This window comes from Homarus americanus, unplaced genomic scaffold, assembly GCF_018991925.1.
Source record: "Homarus americanus isolate GMGI-L3 unplaced genomic scaffold, GMGI_Hamer_2.0 scaffold39675, whole genome shotgun sequence".
Lineage (NCBI taxonomy): Eukaryota > Metazoa > Arthropoda > Malacostraca > Decapoda > Nephropidae > Homarus > Homarus americanus.
In genome coordinates this window covers 4459008-4470285 of record NW_024736071.1, presented here as the reverse complement: position 1 = coordinate 4470285, position 11278 = coordinate 4459008, and positions in this window count along the sequence as shown.

Sequence of the window (11278 nt, the reverse complement as noted above, 5' to 3'; positions counted from 1 at the left end):
TTGCAGCCTGCGCTCCTGCCTCACCACATAAATAACTCAGCCACAGCCATCATTCAGCTCATCATACCCTTTCTAGGAGCCACTCTGCTTTCCCCACCTAGGGAGGGGGGCTAGAAAAGGTGCCCAAAACATAGCCTTCCAAAAAAAAAAAAAACTGACTGGGCAACCACACCCAGTAAGGTCATCCTTATGTGGTCGAAAACCCAATCAAAATTACAGATCCAAACAAAAACTAAAACAAACTATACAGCCACTTATGGTGTTTTGGAATGTCAGGATCCTTCTCGATACTGGCACAAATGAGCGTCCTGAAAGAAGAACTGCTCTTGTGGCAAAAGAGTTGGCGAGGTATAACAACGACATAGCAGCCGTTAGTGAGTCCTAGCTCCCAGACGAGGATCAACTTACAGAACGGGGGTCTGGCTATGCCTTCTTCTGGAAGGGTAAGCCTGCTGCGGAGAGAACCCGCATTTATGGAGTTGGCTTTGCCATCTGCCAACGCCTCCTACGTAGGCTAACTGAAATGCCTACTGGGATCAACGATCGCCTCATGACGCTCCGAGACCCACTGAATCATTCCTGGCATGCTTTTTTCATCAGTGCATACGCCTCAACACTGGAGGCCTTTTACACCGACCTCGACAGAGCACTAACCTCTAAACCCAGAGAAGATTAGGTTGTGCTTCTTAGTGATTTGAAGAGCAGAGTTGGCAGAGAGGCTGACATTTGGCAGGGAACCATCGGGAGAAATGGACAAGGCAAGTGTAAGCCCAACGACCTATTCCTGCTCGGCACGTGTGCTGCACACAACCTCACTATCACCAATGCCTCATCACCCATGCCATGCGTGGCTCAGACCACTGTGACACTGATCATCAGCTTGTCAGAGCCAAGTTCTCACTTCACATCGCCCCAAAACGGCGAAGGAAGCAAGCCTGCAGAAAAGGTTTTAACACAAATCCTCTGGAAGAGTCAGCGGTAGCACATGCTTTCAGAGAGGAGTTCGAACATGGATGATGAACAACACGACAACGAACAACCCAAATCCCAATGCTGAATGGGAAATTCTCAACACTGTCATGACAAAAACCTGTAGAGAGACCCTCGGCCTGATCGAATGAATACACCTTGACTGGTTTGATGAAAATGACCCGGCAGTCAAGGTACTCATCAATTATAAACGTGCTGCTTTAACTAACTGTCAGAACAACCCTCAATCTCGGACCAAAGGTGATACCTTCCGCAAGAAGAAAGCTGTGGTCCAGCGGGAACTTCGCAATCTAAAGAATGACTGGTTTAAAAATAAAGCATGTGAAACACAAAAATTTGCAGAACGGCACATGATGTGCGAATTTTTCAATTCCACCATAATATTTTATAGGCCAATCACTCGTGGCACAGCCCCCCTGCGCTCATCCGACAGTAACTCCATAATTATAGACGGAGAAGGTCTCCTTCAGCGTTGGAAAGAGCACTACCATTCACTACTCAACTGAAACACTGATGTGGAATATCAGAGCTGCCGTTTAATCCTCAACTATATGACGTCATTTTCTTTACGTTTTCTTTGGGTATAAATGGACATTAAAGAGCATGGAGTTTAGGTATAAATATGGTAATGTCTTGGAAAAACGATATATTTGCGTAAATAATGCCACTTTCACTGGCACATTAGTGTAATATAAATATGCACATACAAAAACCTTACAGCCATGTAATATTATAACATAACGGAGTATTAAACACTAATTGAACAAAAAATATCAAACAGAAGTTAGTATCCTCTGATTTGGGGTAAAATTTATACATCCACCCTGGAATTTCACAGCCTCAGACAAGGCTATTAATTATTTAACAGAGGGAGTTTACAGAGCGCTTCTGGATTTTGTTTTCATTAATTCAATTTAGAAAATAGTCTCTCTCCATCTGCATTGGATGTTGGAAGAGACAATACCTGCAAAGCAAGTGTACAAAGGTCCTTAAATTGGGAAACGCTTACACCGTCCCTAAGTTCCCTAAGTTTTGTATAAACGTCCACTGTCACTGCTGTCCTTAATCTCCATTGATCATCTAAAACTTGTATACTGCCACTGTATATGCGGGGCAACCGCCTTCACAAAGTCGTATAAGGATGGCCTCTCCTTCCTGGATTTAGTATCAAATGAACACATCCATAAAAACGTACTGACAAGCTCAAATCTTTGACATAATTGTACACAAAGGTTTATCATGAAGGTGCAACATCTGAATTGTACATCCTTGACCACATTAGTGAGTTCTCTATATTCTTCACTTTGAAGTAGGCCGTGTATTATTGCTCCCAAGTATATTTGGATTACTGGGAGGTAATTTTCTTCATTTGTGGGATCAACTGCATCAAGATTACCCGTTTGAAAAACTTCATGACAAAAATATCCCAAAAGATTCCTGTGAAGCTGACATATACTATCGTGTAACAAATGTATAGTTGGCGATCCTCTCTGAAACAGTAGATTTAACTTGTTTCATTTTGGCCAATATTAAATTAAGAAAATTGTAGTACAATCAAAGTGAAGGGTCCCTAAGACTCTCTGCTATTTGTTGTACGGCCACCAATCTTTCCTCTTATTATTTTAAAGTAAACATTTTTAAGGGCTGCCACTGCTCTAATACTCTTTCAACTGCTTGGTGGAATGATAACCAGCGGGTCTGATTTACATGTAGAACTTTGTGTACTTTGACAGTTCAGAATGATTGATATTCCTTAAATTCATGTTGCCGTTTAGCACCATGGCAAAAAATAGGTATACATAAGTCTTGTCATGTCTTGACAACGCCGTGGTAGCGTCTTTGCAGCCTCCGAAGCGCTTAAGTGAATAGAATGACATATACATTTCAATATGGTTATACTAGGAATAGTGATACGTAGTCTGCTGCTTACAGAATTGTGTTCTCCCATAATGTTACAATCTCCATCAGCAGCAAAGCCAATCAGGTTCTAATGTGGAATTCGGTGGGTTTTTGATGTTTTCATAATTAAATTATACAAAATTTTCCTCTGTTGACCCTGTAGGTGATTCGTCACCACATACATTGATTACCTCTAGTAACCCAGATTTAATGCTATTTGTGGTCGAATCCCAGAATCTTACAAGAACAGAGCATGCTTTCATCGTACTAATGTCTGTTGTTTCGTCAACAATAATGGAAAATTAATTTTCACTCAGATTATCTAATAAATCCTCGGTGAAACACGGTCCTAATGTCCCCTAACCTCTGTGCATTTTGTTCTTTTCCTGTTCATGCCTTGAGCAATTACAGAATCGGGAAACATCCTCTTCGTGAGGTTTACTAAACGATCTGCAGCGGTAAATGGCAAGTTCGAATCGAATCGATGGGTGAAGTAAAGTATGAAGAGATTTTGATGCTGATGCGTAGATTGGCGGTGCGGGAACTGGACTTGAAGAATGATGGTGGAATTTTGAGGGACTTGGGGGTTGGTGGATAGTGCAAGAAGAAAAGCGCTCCGCTATAAACCAAGCAAAAAAAACTTTTCCTATGGCTACTCCATTTGCTACATAGTTCCCATTGTGGACCGGAATTCTATCCTGCTGGACCCCCTGTTGTTCCGAGGCCTCATAAACTGCATACATCTTTGTTGTCTTGTGACGTTTGATTGCTGTCAACTCCGCACTCACTTCCCTCTTGCATATGTTGCAGAAGGCCCTAGATGGATTGTCCTCAACACGGTACAACCAGGGCTGGAAATCTTCATTTTTCAGCCATGCATCTCTGAAGCTCCGCTTCGCAACCATCACCACCTGCAATAGATGATCTGATCAACTTTTGTGTAGTTTCCCCTACAAACCCAAGAATAACTAAATCAGTGAATAATTGCCATTATCGTTCTTAACTACTTGCATAGTCCTTTATAAGAGCACATGAATATATATTTGTCCCTTCGGATTAATAAAAGGCACAAATGAACAAGATGTAAAGGTTTAGTCTATCTAATCATTTTTGTTAATAAAAGAAAACGGTTAAGGTATGGGTAGCTGCTACATATGTAGTTGCCAGTGATAAAAACTAATTAATTAAATGCCAATACAGTATACATAAATAAATATATCCTTACCGGCTTGTTGGTAGAGTTCTGTACGTCCGTCCAGCTGATGATACTTCGCTGATGATGACAGCTCTAACCAACTCCACGGACGAGAACAAACTGCAAGAGTGCCAGTTTTAATTTTGAAAATGGGGTTTCCACACCATTCAAAGGTCCCATTTTTATTTTGCAAGTTATATATTATTCACAATCTATTTATATTAGACGTTATCTATTGACATATACAAAATGAGTTGATAAAAAAGTCATCTATATAATTTTTTTTATTACGTCCTAGGACATATCAGGTCAGGTGGAAGTGGCCGAGGCAGCGGACTCTCCCTTTGGTCTTGTTTCTATTAGCACCATGACCACCCACCTCACCTAGCCTAATCTTTTACCCCTCCCCCATCGAATCCCGTCTCACCCCCACATTTCCTTCAGGGGCTTGGTCTTCCTATTAGATGTCAGTTGCTCTTAGTACCTAAAATGAATTTCAAAGGCGCTGTGATTCTAAATTGCTTTACATAATTCTTTCTTAGATGTAAAGCTTGTGTCTACACATATGTGAGACAGAGTGTATTTTAATGTCTGGTTAAATAACTAAGTACCACTGCCCCCCAGCACCCACCAGATGTTACGTGGTGTGAAAAAGACAGCCATTCATCAATTAGAATCGAATAGTGAGGTCACCACAGCCACACCCCAATTAGAAGGGCACTTCACGAGAAGTCTGTCAGCAGGTAGTAGGCAGCTATCAAACAGGGATTGATTTTTTATTCTGCCTCTTACAGCGGCTAGTTTATTGTGCACCCCATACTCATCCAGTCACTGTGAGCGGTAGCGCAAAAGGATTACAGAGTAGAGTATACAAAGGGTCATAATAATTAACCACCCGTTGTCAGGATATTATGGCACTGAATGTTACACAGTATTTCAATTACATTATTTGTTTAGTTCTATACATAAAGGGAAACTTATTCACAACTGCGTGAGTACAGGCGTGTGAGGCAGTATGTCTGGCCGCACACTTTGTTATTCACATTTGCCTGAGAAGTATTCAAGCACATTGCGAGGTCTCACAAGCGCAAGATATAGTTTTAGGATGACCTCGCTAGTCTTGCAACTAACTCTCCTTTGTATAAGAAAATATGAAGTCTGCAAAAGGCTGGTTGGACTGTGCATGGCAGCACTTGTCGAGAGTTACTACCACTCTCTATCATCCATGAATCTATCTAGCCTCCTTTTAAAACTTTCCAGTGTTCCAGCACTTACTACAAAGTTGCTAAGCTTCTTCCACTCGTCCACCACCCTATTTGTGATCCAGCTCCTTCCTATCTCCTTCCTAAACCTAAACTTATCCAACTTAAATCCGTTGCTACGAGTCTTATCCTGCTCGGATATTATAAGAACTTTATCTATATCTCTTATATTGATTCCTTTCACCCACTTAAATACTTCTATCATATCTCCCCGCACTCTTCGTCTTTCTAGGGAATGCAAGTTTAGTTTCTTTAACCTATCCTGATATGGACGGTTTCTAAGTCCCGGAATCATTTTCGTCATTCTTCTCTGCACCGACTCTAGTGAATTTATATCCATTCTATAGTAAGGTTACCAGAACTGAACCGCATAATCGAGGTGCAGCCTGACTAGTGCAAGATATAGTTGCAATAAGATCTCTGCTTTCTTATTACTTACACTTTTAGATATAAAACCCAATACTCTGTTTGCCTTATTTCGAACATTAACGCACTGTTTTCTAGGCCGTAGGTCCGGGCTTACAAGTACCCCTAGGTCTCTTTCACAAGTCGTCTTCTCTAGGTTGATTTTGTTAAGGCTGTATACATTGACAGTATTTGTTCTTCCAATATTAAGTACGCTGCACTTGCTGGTGTTGAATTTCATTTGCCATTTTTCAGACCACCCCTGCAGTTTATTTAGATCCTTCTGTAATGCATTTGCATCCTGCCCTGAATTAATCTGCCGCCCTATTTTGGTGTAATCCGCAAACTTGCTTATGTCACTGCTGATCCCAGTATCTAGATTGTTTATGTAGATTATGAGCAAGTGTGGGCCGAGTACTAACCCCTGGGGAACCCCACTGGTTACACGGCCCCGCTCAGACTTAACACCATCTACGCTGACCCTCTGCGTTCTATCAGTGAGTCATTATTTTATCTAATTTAAAAGTTTCCCTTAATTTTTCTCAGAAGCCTCTGATGCGGTACTCTGTCAAATGCTTTGCTAAAGTCTAAGTAAATAACATCGCAATTTTCGTCATTATCTATTACCCCGAAGACTTTCCTAAAAAACGTCAGCAAATTTGTTAGACAAGATTTTCCCTTTGCAAACCCATGTTGTGAGTTGTTGATTAATTTGCTTTTCTCTAAATGCGATCGGATGCTATCTGCTATAATTGATTCAAGAAATTTCTCCACTACTGATGTCAAACTAATCGGTCGGTAATTTGACGCTGATGCTCTGTCTCCCATTTTGAATATTGGTTCCACATTTGCCTGCTTCCACAAGTCTGGAACAACTCCCATGTCTAATGATTTTGTAAATAAATTTACGAGGGGTCCGCTAATCTGTTCCCTACACTCTTTCAAGACTCGAGGGAAAATTTCATCCGGCCCTGGGGATTTTGTCTTGTTTAGTTTATTTATCCTCTTAAGCACACCCTCTTTTCTGATAGTGATATTCTTTAATTTCTCTTCTTCCTTTCCCCTAAATATCAGTTTCACCTCTGGAATTTCCTCACGAATTTCTTCTGTGAAAACTGATAAGAAGTAGCTGTTCAATGCTTTGCTTATTTCTTCACTGCTATTTATCACTTCCCCCCTCCCTGACTTTAAAGGCCCAACTTTTTCCTTGACCTTTGTTCTATATACCTGGAAAAATGCCTTGGGATTCGCCTTGGATTCTCTTGCTATTTTGATTTCATAGTCTCTCTTTGCTTTCCTTACATTTTTCTTAACATTCCTAGATAGTTCATTATACCTATTTCTGAGCTGCTCCTCACCTCCCTTTAATTTCTTATAAATTCCTTTCTTTATTCCTATGTCATGTTTAAGTTTTCTGGTCATCCACCTTGGCTCATTCTTATTTGACCTAATTTTTCTGTATGGTATATTTTGTTCCTGTGCTTTATGTAGTATACTAGTGAATATATTATAGTCATGACCAATTGTTGTGTCATCTATGACCTCACCCCTTCCTACTGGGGACTGACGTGACTGTTCCCAGGTGACCTCACCTAGGTACCTTCTTAACCCCTGATAATCCACCAACCGAAAGTTTGGGACTCTGATCATATTGTCATTGTTTTTCGTTTCCCAATTTAGGGTGAACCTGATTTTTCAGTGATCACTGTTACCTAGTTCTTCCCCTACTGTGATATCTCTGATAATATTTTCTGTATTTGTTAATACTAGGTCTAATACATTGTCACCTCTAGTAAGTTCTGTAATTAGTTGTTTTAAAAAATTGTCCTGTACTGCGTCTAGGAAGTCTTCAGATTCATAGTCACTTACAATGCTGTCCCAGTCAATATTTCTGAAGTTGAAATCCCCCATAATGCACAGGTTGTTATATTTTGCTGCCCAACTCATTTCCTTCCATATGGGCTGAGCTGCTTCTTTCCCAAGACTTGGGGGCCTGTAAATCACTCCCATAATTAGGTTTTCTCTTCCTTCCGTGATTTCTACCTGTACAGACTCGGTTCCTATTTCACCCTTTATTGAATTATTAATACAACATTTTAATGTATCCTTGACGAAGAGTGCGACCCCTTCCTACCTTCCCTGTCCTTGTGAAAAAAGTTGTACCCTTCTATGTGGTACTCTGATAACAAATTTTTGCTTGCCAGATTCATCCAAGTTTCGGTGATTGCTATGACGTCTACATTCTCAGTACATACAACCGCTCTCAGCATGTCTATTTTATTTCTACCGCTCCTACTGTTTGTATAGTATACATTTAAACCTACCTTTCCCTGGTCCTGTTTTACTCCTTGTCCTGAGTAACCAATTTTACTTCCCAGGACCTGCTAGTTTTTTTATTCCCACTTTCCCCGACCTCTCTCTACTGGCGAAACCCCCCCTTTGGAGTGAAAATTTCACCCTCCAGGGATGCAGACAAGGTCTTTACCCCCGCAAGAGACAAGTGTACTCCGTCACGACTGTACAGGTAGTTGTTGCCATAGAATCGTTGCCAGCTATCAATGAATGCCCAACCATTGTCTGCACAATGTTTTTCCAGTCGGCAATTTATAGCAATTGCCCTGGACAGCCATTCACGAACAACCCCTCTTCTAGGCAAGACACCACATACTATCGGGATCCCTCCCCTATATCTAATTTTCCCCAGCGCCTCCCTATACCTCTTGAAAAGTTCCTCACTCCTAACCTTTCCTATGTCGTTTCCGCCCCCACTAAGACACACTACTGGATTGGTACCCTCCCCTGACAAAACCCCATCTATCCTCTCAGCTACATGCCCTATCCCAGCCCCAGGAAAACACACCCTAGTCCTACGTTTCCTATCTCTTGCACAAAAAGTCCTATCTAAAAACCTCACCTGGGTGTCCCCAACTACCACGACCTTACCTCTGAGCAGGGTTTGTACAACTGCCCTTTCCTCTCCTTGCACCACACCGTCCTGCCTCTTCTCTTCCTCGCCAGCTTCCTCCAGCACCTGGTAGGGGTTACTACACTCCACACCCTGGTCAGCTTTCCTGAGTCTGACCCTAGTCCCCTTGGAGACAACCACTCTCCACGCCTGCTCCTCCTTCGTAGGTGTCCTGCTAGGCAGGACACCTACCTGAAGGAGTTCAGTCCTGAGGGCTTCATTTTCCCCCTTTAGAGTGTCAATCTCACTCCTCAATTGCCCCAGCTCCACGCCCTATCCGCAGTCCGTGCCCTGGCGTCTCTCCTGTGTGGCAAGATATCGCCCACCAACTCCCGCGCCAAGTGAAGAAGCTGCCCTGGACCTTCCCCCTGTGAGCTGATCACTGTGTTACCAGAATATTCCTTCGTGCTGGTTAGAAGAAAAAATCATCTACAGCCGTAGGAAATATCTGTACTTTCTTGTATTGATTGTTTTGTTTCAAGTAATTGTTTGACCCCAGTAAGTGGCGTCAGAGTTAACTTATTGTGATTATTTTCGTAATAAAGAGTTGCCAATCTCTAACGGTTGTTTGTTACCCTTGGAAACCCATGGTTCTTGACTTTCCTTTTTATAAGATCCTGATTAGACTGGCAAGGGATTTACATTATATCCCAAAGGCCAGGCCTTTTTAGCAGTGGGCAGGTCATTTGGGAAGGTCTTTACAGAAATCCATCTCAAATTGTCAACTACACAAAGTTCTAGTAACTAAATACGAACAGAAAGACGGGCCGGGGAGGACAGGGTGATTTGATTTTGCAGGTTACAGCGGCTACTTTATTGTGAACCCTACACTCATCCTGTGAGCCCTAACGCAAAAGGGTTACAGAGTAGAGTTTACAACTGGTCATAATAATTAACCCCCGTTGTCAGGATATTATGGCACTGAATGTTACACAGTATTTCAATTACATTATTTGTTTAGTTCTATACATAAAGGGTAACTTATTCACAAATGCCTGAGTACAGGCGTGTGAGGCAGTATGTCTGGCCACACACTTTGTTATTCACATTTGCGTGAGAAGTATTCAAGCACATTGTGTATTTGGTTCTGTACATGAGAACTGATATAGTTAATAAGTGCAAAAAAGTGGATACAATCTTAATATGTCGGCTATCTTGCCATTAGAGATGAAGTGTTGTGTCATTTCACACACAGTGTGCTTGGACCTGTCCCTAAAAGGTTCTATCTTCACACAGTCGAGGACGCAGTGATCAAGTGTGTGGCTATATGTCTGGCCACACACTTTACATTTAGTCTTGTTTACATCTGCTTGAGGAACATACTGCTAGAGGTACTTATCCTAACCATAATCTAGCAATTACAACATCTTGTAATCTAGTGATCTTGTTACGTGCTCCATATACATGTTTCACTTGATACAGCTCACCATGGTAAACTATGGATGGACTAGTGCTTGTTTGCACTTGTCTACTTGCGTCAAATTCATCAATAAGTTCTTTCCTAATTACAGTATTACGAACCACGCCATCTATTGTGTCATGATCTAACTACCCAGCACTACCGAGCAACGCCATCTAGGGGCGAAACCCGAGTATGACTAGTCTTAGTCACCACTCCGGGTTTCCTTTCTCTATATCCTGGTTGTTGCGTCACCTCCTCCAACTCTTCCTCATCAGCTCCGGATCGAGGAGAGTTCAGTTCACTCTGGGAAGTGACCAAACTTGGATCACCTATCCTGGAAACCTACGGCACAGTGACTACCTACCATCTTCTTCAATACTCAGCCCTACTCGTCAGACACTTCAGCACCGCACTTGAGTATTGTAATCCTATATTACCTCCCACCTCCACTTGCTTCAGATTGTTGTATGTTGTATAAATATGTATATACTGTTAAGCCAATGTTGCATATGTTTAAGTTAAGTATGGTTAAGGGTAAATTATAGAAAGCTGGATATTTTGTTAAGGAATTTATTGTACTTTATTATACACAACAAAAACTCGCATCCTTTGTCTACCCTTTTATAGTCCGATTGTCTTTGTTTGTTTAGTTTTTTTATTGTTGTTGCCTGTTGGGATCTGGGTAGACTTTTAACTATATTCTAAACCAGTTTTTAAATCCCCAACTCGTAACAACAGTTTTAAGGGTTCTTTTTGACAGACCCAAATTGTATTCAACTGTGTCTTTGTTAGACGCGAGTTTGGCGAGGGCATCAACTCTGTGACGTTAATAATATGTTTATGTTCGTTAATTAAAAATATTTGTGTAGGAAATATTGAAAGAAGTTCGATGAAGTAATAACTAATTTCACCTCTTTAACGTTTACAGTTCTGGTTCAGTTCCACCGCTCGTCTAACATATCATAGTCCCTAATTATGACCTTCTCTTTTTGCTGAAGAAGCTGCCGTTCTTATTTTTGACCCTGTTATGTGCTAAACAGCATATCACGGTTATCTCACAAAAAAACGTGTCTTGTTACAATATACGTACTCCAGGTGTCCCTAACGGGCCATCGGGCCTAATGAGTCCATTATCGATTTTTCATGAATTATTTGTTTTC